The sequence below is a fragment of the Coenobita brevimanus genome, chromosome 102, assembly GCF_032717465.1.
Source record: "Coenobita brevimanus isolate Jiangsu-jjx chromosome 102, ASM3271746v2, whole genome shotgun sequence".
NCBI lineage: Eukaryota > Metazoa > Arthropoda > Malacostraca > Decapoda > Coenobitidae > Coenobita > Coenobita brevimanus.
In genome coordinates this window covers 12982957-12993500 of record NC_137055.1, presented here as the reverse complement: position 1 = coordinate 12993500, position 10544 = coordinate 12982957, and positions in this window count along the sequence as shown.

Genomic DNA, 10544 nt, shown 5'->3' with positions numbered 1-10544 from the left:
AACCGTGAAGCCATAAAGGCTGTAGTGAAGACGTACGGTGCCTCTGACCTAAACGGCCGTTCGCGGGTGGGAAATCGTGCTATGATATTAATGGAGCCCTATCTTGTCACCTTCATAATGCGGAAACAAAAGGAAGGTGTTCCACTCAATGGAAGATTTATTCGGAACCAAGCCCAGCTCCTTTACAAGGCTGCATCTCGAAGGTTAAAAGTGGGAAAACCGTTCAGGGCATCGGTTGGATGGCTGGACCGTTTTCTCAAGTGCAAGGAACTCCGTTATGTGAAATTGTCTTGTGAACGTGCCTCTGCCGATGAGCTGGCCACGAGAGACTATCCTGCAATATTTAAAACGATTATTGAAGAGGGACTGTACACCAAGGACCAGATCTACAACATCGATGAAACGTCCTTATATTACAAGGCCATGCCAAAATCAACTTACGTTGCTAAAAGACAGAAACAAGCCCCTGGTCGCAAGCTCCAGAAGTGTAAGATGACGGTAATGTTCGCTGTAAACCTGTCTGGGAGCCACAAGATGAGGCCAGTTGTTGTACACACAGCTTCACATCCAAGGTGCTACAAAAACCTCACGAACATGGATGCAAGTGGCGTGTATTGGTACAAGTCCATAAATGGTTGGATGACCGGGAACATTATGGCAGACTGGTTAACGAGGCGGTGTGTCCCTGATGCGAGAGCCAAGTGTCGGGAACTGGGCATTCCATTTAAGATGCTCCTTGTGCTTGATAACGCACCAAGTCACCCTCCATACCTGGGAGATCTTCACAAGGATTGTCGTGTTTTGTTTCTGCCGCCCCACTCAACGTCATTAATGCAGCCACTGGATCAAGAACTAATCGCCACAGTGAAGCATTTCTACCATAAGGAAGTGTATGACTACCTACACAGGAAGACTGACACACAAGAGGAGCTTCATGCCCTACAAGAAGATCACGACGAAGACCTTGATGAGGCATCTGCTCCCGTTCCAGCTCCACCAGCACCTGTGTCCCGACCTGCCACAGATGCCATGACTGTTGAGGCATTTTGGCATAACTTTATGGTGAAGGACGCAGTTGAATTTCTCCTTCAAGCCTGGCACCAGATTACACCTGCAGCGGTGAACCATGCGTGGCGAATGCTCGTGCCTCACCTGTGCATCACCCAGGAGACGGCCATTCAACCACTGGCCGATGCTGAGGCAGCAACACTGAAAGCAGCACAAGCTGTACCAGGTTTCGAGAACGTTACATTGGCGGACATACAAGAAGTGCACACTGCTACTGAGGAACAGCCTCCCGAGGAAGTGTTGCAACGGATAGACGAGGCTGATGCAGAGCCCGACGCCAGACAGAGTCAAGTTGAGCAGCCTAGCGTGATGGAGGGCAGGACTGAGCTGTGTATGTCAAACATTAGCAAGATCCTTGCTGCCGTGGATAAGCTCAAGGAAGAGGTGAAGGCACAGGAAGTGAGCAGCCTAAGAACGGAGGAACTTCTGGTTGGTATTGAGAAACTCTTCCGTTTCTACACAGGCAGGCACAGGGAAGAAATAAACAGAAGACAGACGCTCATAACAAGCTACACACAGCGGGCTCAAGTTGGTGAAATAGCGGAACCATCGACATCATCTGCTCCTGATCCTGTTGAGGATGAAGAGGATGCAATGTCAGAAGTGTCAGCATTGGACTTTGAAGGGTTTATGGCTGAAGTGAGTGACTTGGATGCTCCTGGGGAAGGTGATCAAGAGGAGTCTGCGGAGGGAAGTGTTGGTGTGGTGGGAGGTGCAGTGGGGAGTGCGGAGCTGTAAGTGTTGCCGCGCCTCGGAACCCCTGTTATTTAAGGTCATCAGGCCTGTTGTCTACTGTTGTTAAGGTGACTACCCATATTTTTGTTATTGTAGCTATAGCTTTAGTACAATGTCTGAAACATATGACCTTTATTATGTCTCTAAGGGCCAAAAAATGTCCAGGTATGAGGGGGTACCGCCCATATGTAATTATTCCCATAAGATTATGTATTCCTAGTATGCGAATTCCCAGTGCGCGAGCTCATGCACCACCCAATCTCTCGCGCACTATGCGAGCCCACTGTATATATGTAGCACCAGTCGAACAGGGCAGTACTCCCGAGGTTGATGGCAAGCTGGTGATAGGGAGAGCTGAAGCTCCCGTTTCATCAGCCCTCAGAACTTGATCCTGACCATCTCCCTTTGCTGAACATTTTCAGTGCATTCATTTACACAGGGAGTTGGCCAGCATGCTCTCATAATACCTCTACCTTCAACTGTCTACACGACACTACATGCGCATAACATATCACACCTTCTATTCACGTTTTTAGTAATGGCTGCTGCAATCTTACTATCAAATGATGTGGTACCTCAGATTGCCACCACCAGCAGGGTAGGGGTGGCGGCACAGGGTCCTTCCGGTTGCCATCAAGCAACTGTGCCAGCAGCGACTGTTGCTAAGGAACTCTTGTCGGCGAAGAAGTGACAATGTGGCCTTATTCTTTACCAACATCTGCGGCCTTACCACAAATTTAAACTCAGTTCATTTTTTCCTTCAGTCCATATCCCCTTTGGCCCTTTTCCTCACAGAACCACAAATCTCACCCTCTACCGATATATCTCCATTTTGTTTTCCCGGTTACCATCTCCTTACAAACTTCCGTAACAAGGGCGGCACCTGTTCTTATATCAAATCCCAATATGCAGTTGACACTATTTTAAACTTCACTTCATCCAGTTTTGATTACTCATTATTTAAACTAAATTGTCAAAACATTACCAAATATATTTGTGTAGTTTATCGTTCCCCCAATGCTTCTTCAGAACTCAGTGTATTTGATTCCATATCCACTCAGTTGAGTAACTTTAACCTTGCCCTTCACCGAAATTATCATTTTGGGTGATTTTAACATACATAATGTTGAATGGTTATTGCATTCTGCCCGGACTGACGATGCTGGTCTAGAGTGTGAGCTGTTTGTGGAATTGTTTAATCTCACCCTGTAGGTAAAGCAACCAACCAGAATACCTGATAATCCTGACCATAATGCCCATCTCTTGGATTTATTCTTGACAAACAATACAGATCAATACAGGATAGAGTTACTGTCACCACTTGGATCCTCTGACCACAATCTCATCAAAGCCTCATTAGTTAACCCTCCCACACCTCCCCGTTCGGAACCTGTCAGGGTGACCCGATGGCACTTTGGTAGGGCATACTGGGATGGATTTAGAAATTATCTTGCTGACATTCCATGGCAGTCTTTCTTCTCTAGTGATCCCAATTCTACCCAGTCCCACATTTGCGACTTAATACCAGCTGGTATTGATTTATTCATACCAAGTCAACAGCTCACTAAAAGATCAAACTCTCCAAAATGGTTTGATGGCAACTGTGCCAGAGCAACAGCCCAAAAGTCATTAGCATGTAACTCTTACTTAAAATCAAAAACATCTGAATCATTTTCCCAATTTAAAATTGCTAGGAATCATGCAAAAGCTGTATTAAATCTATCTAAATCAAACTTTCTTCAAAAGCAAGCATCAAAACTACTTAACAACCCTAATGACAATAGAATATTCTGGTCAACTCTTAATTCTTTCAATAATAACTTTAACAAGTCATCTTCCATTCCCCCACTAAAATCTTCAGATGGCAATATTACAAATGACCCACGTGGGAAAGCAGATAGCTTTGCCAGTACCTTTGCCAGAAACTCTAACATAGACGATACCAGCCAGAATGTCCCAGTACTGGAACTTGATTCTCCCAAAATTGGCCCACTTAAAATACAGACAAGATATGTAAAATCCATCCTAGACAATTTACCTACCAACAAAGCTCCAGGCCCAGATGGAATTCCGTCAATTGTTTTGAAAAAGTGTTCCACTGACCTTGCCTCTGTCCTAGCTAAATTATTCAGACGATGCATACGTACTTCTTTATTCCCAAATTCATGGAAAGAAGCCAATATCCACCCAATTCCGAAGAAAGGAAGTTCGTCTGACTCCTCCGATTACAAACCAATAGCTGTCACATCTTCTCTTGGTAAGGTATTTGAAACTTTAATTAATAAGCACATTGTTAAACATCTTGAATCCAACAACTTAATTAGTGATAGACAATATGGTTTTCGTCACGAAAGATCCACCATTGACATACTCAATTTCTTAACTCATACCATTCATCAATCAATTGATCTTTTTGGAGAAACTCATGCAGTAGCTCTTAATATCTCTAAAGCTTTCGACAGAGTATGGCATCGTTCCTTCCTGTCCAAACTCCCTTGCTATGGACTAACGTCTTTTGTTCCTTTGATTTTTTCATATCTTAGTGACAGGAAAATTAGAGTAAAAGTAGATGATGTAGATTCCAATTTCCACTCATTTAACGCCGGCGTGCCACAGGGATCAGGTCTGGCGCCAACCCTATTTCTGGTTCATATTAATGATCTCTTATCTGTCACGCACAATCCCATTCACTCATATGCATATGACTCAACACTACATAGTTCATTCACACTCAGAGACCCGTTTACAAAGTCTAATATCTCTACCTCTCAGCTCAGTACAGCCATCTCCATAAATCAAGATCTATCTACGATCAGTGAATGGGGACAAAACAACCTGGTCTCTTTTAATGCTAGTAAAACTAAATATATACAGTTTACTAATAGACAGATATTGCCAGATTGATACATTACCTTCAGTGCTACAAATATTCCCATTTCCAAAAGTATTTAAATTCTTGGCGTCTCACTTAACAGTGCCCTCAGCTGGACCTCTCATGTCAGATCATTTGCAAAAACCGCCTCAAAGAAACTTGGATTATTGTATAGAGTCCGCAACTTCTTCGCCGATGAGCAGTTAGCTATAATTTATAAGAGTCATGTGCGCTCTCAGCTTGAATATTGCTCACCCTTGTGGAATGGTTGTGGAGAGGTTGCATATTGGCTAACATGACGATTTCGTCATCCAATTTTCCATTGGCTTTCAATGGGACGGAGTTAAGCAGGACCCCTCTGTGTCAGACCTGACGAATTTATCTAGGCTCCCTCTCTCAGGGAAAAGCAACTAGAAGCTGATTGGTCGAGTGTTTTAGCGCCCAAACTCAGTCAAGTGTTGGCCACAACATATGCACGTAGTTTAGAGTTTCTTTCGTACTTTTCTCGATCATGGACGAGTTATCAGGTATGTCACTGGTCTCATGTTTATATTTCTGAAACAGGAACACTTACAGATCATGATAAAATACTCTGCTTCCTGGGTTTTTACTGAAATATAGAATTTGTGAGCAGTTATATTTAGGTGACGTTTTCGTCACGTCAGTCACGTGGTTAGGGTTTTGTCATGTCAATCATATGGTTTTGACGTAAGGATATCTAGCATATGTAAATAATTGTACAACCAACCTAGGGTATCAGGCATGTGTGAAGAATATTAGCGTATCCCATGTTCTGCCTGACGTTTTCTTTGAAACCTATAGAGAAAATGGAATTGCGGACTGACGTAAATAGTTTTGTACTCATACTAAAGTATACCTGGTAATTACAGGGTTAGATACATGAGTCTTTTACTCAAGAGTGAGAACCAGGCAGCTTTGCAGAGAAAATGCAGGAATTGTGTCCGTTGAACAAGATAATAAGTTGAGTGATGAATCTTCAGATGAGGATGAAGAGATGACAGGGGATGCTGAGTTTGGGTTACCTGGCACAGGTGACATCGATCTAGGTAAACAAAAGTAATGTGTGTGTGTGTGTGTGTGTGTGTGTGTGTGTGTGTGTGTGTGTGTGTGTGTGTTGTGGAAACATATTTTACCCATTTCCTTTTGACATGACTAGTACATTGTAATTGGAAATACAGTAACAACTTTTGACACAAGCTTTACTACGTAATTTTTGATTCACATGTTGGTATGAATTCCATTGGAGAAATTTCATGTCATGGATTGTAAATATAATAGTCAAAACTGTTCCTGTCTCTGGTTTTGGAATCGAATTACTGTTCCACACATGTTCCAAATGAAGATACCGAGGAAGTCGTGGTGGAAGACATGACTGGCAATGAATGCATCACTGAAGGGAACATTGTTGTTACTGACGTTGCACCTGGTAATTTAGAGGTTATTCAAGGTCCTTCTTCTCTTCCATCCACTTCCTCAAACATTGTTAGTACACAACAAGCATCCCATCCCTCAAGACGAGTTCTTTGGGTCAGGAAAACAGGCACATCCCCTTCACCAATGCCAATTAACTTTTATCCCTAATGATGCTGAAGCCTCAAACAGCACTGACTCTGATATATATTTAGGAAACCCAGTGTGGTATTTCAAGAAGTTTTTCACTCCAGATCTCTTAGATAATATAGTCCAGCAGTCTAATCTCTATGCTATACAAAAAAATGTAAACAAACCACTTGATCTTAGTAGGAAGGAACTTGAGCAATGGTTAGGATTACTCATTCATTTCACCATAATCAGAACTTCCCAGAAGTGAAAAATCCTCGTTTGTACTGCAAACGACTTGGATGTAAGGGTCGCACAAACATCAGGTGCATCAAGTGCAATGTCAGCTTATGTCTAAATGAGAAAAACAACTGCTTCCTGCAGTTTCATACCTAGGACAGTATGAGTCTCTCTCTCTCTCTCTCTCTCTCTCTCTGATAGAAGAAGTGAATCGGATAATTCATAATTTTCTTTCCCCACATTATAGAAGCGGATACCCTTTGTTATATTTGCATTATGTGGCAGATGCATATATGTTCATAAGGGCCTTATTTTGTTATTATGTGATGTCACATTATCATAAAAGAAGTATTTATGTTAAATTTGTCAAGCCTTCATTCCAGATAAGATGATAAACTGACATGCCTTCAACATTCCAAATATGTAATAAATCTAGATACTACATTCAGTGGCTGGCATATTTCCTTTCCCTGGTGACCAACATGACGAATTAGTCACATGATTGTGTAATTGTATAGATTGTATAAATTTCTAAGAAAAATGATCTGGGACCTTTGTCGGGTCCATTTAAGTCTAAAAACAAAGATTTATTTTGTGGGACCAAGGAAAGTATATGCGGTCTATATAGGGTTAAGACAACTAGACAAAATTCAGAACAAAGCTGTTAGAATCATTAATATATTAGACAGACAGACAGACGGACAGAGATAGACAAATCTATCGATAGATAGACAGACAGACAGATAGATAGGCAGACAGATATACAGTATAGATGTAGATACAAATATTGATATTTATGTTTCGTATCCATTAAAAAAGAAAGTGGATCCAAATCGGGCAGAAAGTGTTATATCATGTAAATAATCCACTTTTCCTTAGGTCGCTGTGATTCCTCGATCTATATGATCACTTCCTGGCACTCTAAAGTCAAAGCACCTACAATCCATGGTTTGCTGTGTATTCCTTACGGTAGCCGTTTGAACTTAGACTTTTTCTGTTCTGGTTTACTCATAATGATTTTATGGAGACAAGAGAAATCCTACGAGTCTTACAGTCTCACTAACTCTTCCTGCTCTGAGTTTTATATTCTTTATTAATTTCTGACGATTTTGTTCAACCGAGAGAAATCTAACAGTGAAGTCCTTCAGTCTGATGACATTCGTCATTTAAATTTTTCTGCCTCAAGGCGATTTTAATCGTATTAAGAGAGACTTGGAACAGTCAAATTAGGCATAGATTTCACTGCTTTCTTCACTGTAAGAAGCCTCACCTAAGAAGAATGTAAGTGTCTCCAGGTATTAAGAAAATAACAGGGACAATTACATCAATCTGATGGGGTTAGAATCTCAACAGGCCTTTCACTATTGGTCGGTCTCAGACTGGATACTCTGATCTGGTTAGCTCCTGACGACTTGATATAACCAAGACAAAGGTTAAAATAAATACTGTAAAGCCCCTCCCTGCAAATCCTGACTTTAAGTACGCAACACAGAGAAATCCTAGGCAGTCAGAGGTTAACTTGGTTCTCTGAGGGCGAGGTGACAGGTGGGCTGGTAACCCGTCGAACGTGGGCCAGCATCTTGACCAGGAGAATGGAAACACCGCAGGAGCAGGTGTGGCCGGGTGGTTACAGAGGCCATCTGTTGTCTAAAATGCCTCAGCAGCGAACACTGATGCACTGAGCTTAGTTAAAACAGACTTTATTAAGCTACAGAAGACCCTATGACGTCATAAAAAATAAAAACACCTGAAATAACAATGCACCAGCCCAGAACTTGTATGAACAGTGGATGGCACGAATTAGAAATGCTGAACCCAAGGGAACGGGGTATTAAAACTTAGGGGTACTGACAGCCTAAGTTCATAGTCGGATGCATAAAGAAATATACTTAGCCATACTTTAGGTCTCAAATGTACAAGCAAAACTGCCTACCTCCCAGCCATAGCAATTATTTTATGCTGCAGGAAGGGAGAGGTCAGAATAATCTGGTATCCCATGTTCCTTCCATAAGTAAGAACTAAATAAATCTTAATAAAGAGAGGAGCACTGTTGTCAGTTACATCTCTTTTTCTCCAGGACGAACAAAAAAGGAAGAATAGAATATCTTCCCGTGCGTCCAGCTGCACCTGCAAAAACAAATCTAAGTTACTACCGGGAATCGATCGAAAACCCGTTTGAGAAGCCTGTCCTTTAGGTGGCGTGGTAGCCTTCGTGGCATCTTTACCCTAGCGGTGTACGAGTATATTGCATATTACACCTGTATTTTCTCGTCTTCTGTGTTCCCAAGGCAAGCTATGTCGGTACTAAGATCATATAAATAACACAGAAGAGAATATCAGTATGTATTATGCACGCTGAATTTCCAAGAAATATGTGCTACGGAGTCACCAGTGAAACCTAGCAAATGGCTCACTCTGGTTCGTCCATCTTAAGCTGGCGGTGATTATCGCCCTTGTGCAGCTTGTTTCCTGCATCTTAGTTACAGAATTAGAGAAACGGAACTATTCTGCATCTTTTCCTTAGCAATACTTGGTAACAAGTGTCACATTCTGGGGTTCTTCCCTCGTGACACCCTAACACTCAAGATGGAGACACTGCGGTTTTCGGTGAAGTTAAACTGGACTGACAGCCTAAGAATTTTGTAAATTCGGATTAGGTCGTTGTTAACACTGGTTAGCAGAGAATTCACATCAACATATAGAATTTTCTGGCGTTATATCTATCTATATATCTATCTATTTATATATAGATAGATAGGCAGATAGATTGATTGATTGATTAATTGATGGATAGCCTACATACAATGTGTGTGTGTGTGTGTGTGTGTGTGTGTGTGTGTGTGTGTGTGTGTGTGTTCTGGGAGGAAGGGAAATGACTTTCGGATAATATGGACATTCTACGTAAAAATAAATAAATAATTAAATAAACGATCAACATGGATTGAACTCTCAGTCGTTAAGGAACCAGTTACAGATGACGTTCAGGGCGGAAAATATTCGTCCTCATTATAATACACCCTGAAGGTCATCGGTAACTGTAGCTCCGTAACGGATACGATTACGACTCATGTTGATATCTAACAAACTTGGAAGAAAGTTGACGCAGTTTCCTTCACCCACAGCCAGTCCCTTCCCTGACATATGAAATAGCCTACACAAAGTAGCATTAAACTATTTGCCGTGAGTTCCGGTCATCTTTATTTATTTATTTTTTGTTATATATGATTGACAGTGAATGACTTTCCCCCCTCCCCCACCCCATAAATCATTTCAAAATTCCCTTACTGAATACCCGCCTCGTACACTTTCTATAGTCTATTCGATTGACCTCTGCAGCTGAGATGTATGCGGTAAGTAGGTGTGTTTGATACGCGGCTGCTGATTGGCCGCCGATGATGTCACTGAAGTAAATGCAGGCATGTACTGTTCTGCAACATGCGGACGTAGGTGTACACCGTGGGTAGATAGTATAGTGCAACATGCGAACGTAGGTGTACGCAGTGGGTGGATGCAGTGCAACATGCGGACGTGGGTGTGCACCGTGGGTGGATAATTTACTTCAAACGTCACTCATCGTTTTATGAAACTTAATATTAAACTTTAATTTTCTTTGACAAAGGTAAACTTTCCAAGCAAATTTTGACATCTTTAGCTTCGGATATTATTCCATATTAAAACTAGCTACTTATAGTGCAAGCAATTCAAAAATATAGATATATGTGCTAAAATAAGAAGAGGTGTAGATTTACATTATAGGCGGCCAATCAGCAGCCGTGAATCAAACACACTCTACTCTGCCCATGCATCTCAGCTGCACAGGTCAGTCAAATAGACTATAGCTGCTGAGATCTCCATGATCCAAAATCTTTGACATTATTATTTTACCTTCAATTCGGCCTCTCCCTCTCACTCCCTCCACTTCTGATCTAAATATTGTTCTGTAGACAGACGTCTGCATGTGCTGGCACGTGACCACGTGATCGAAATGACTGGGCCTCAGAGCTGCCTGTTTATAGAAACGTCCCTCAACTCCGTATCTGATCACCCCCCTCCAAAAAAAAAAAAAAAA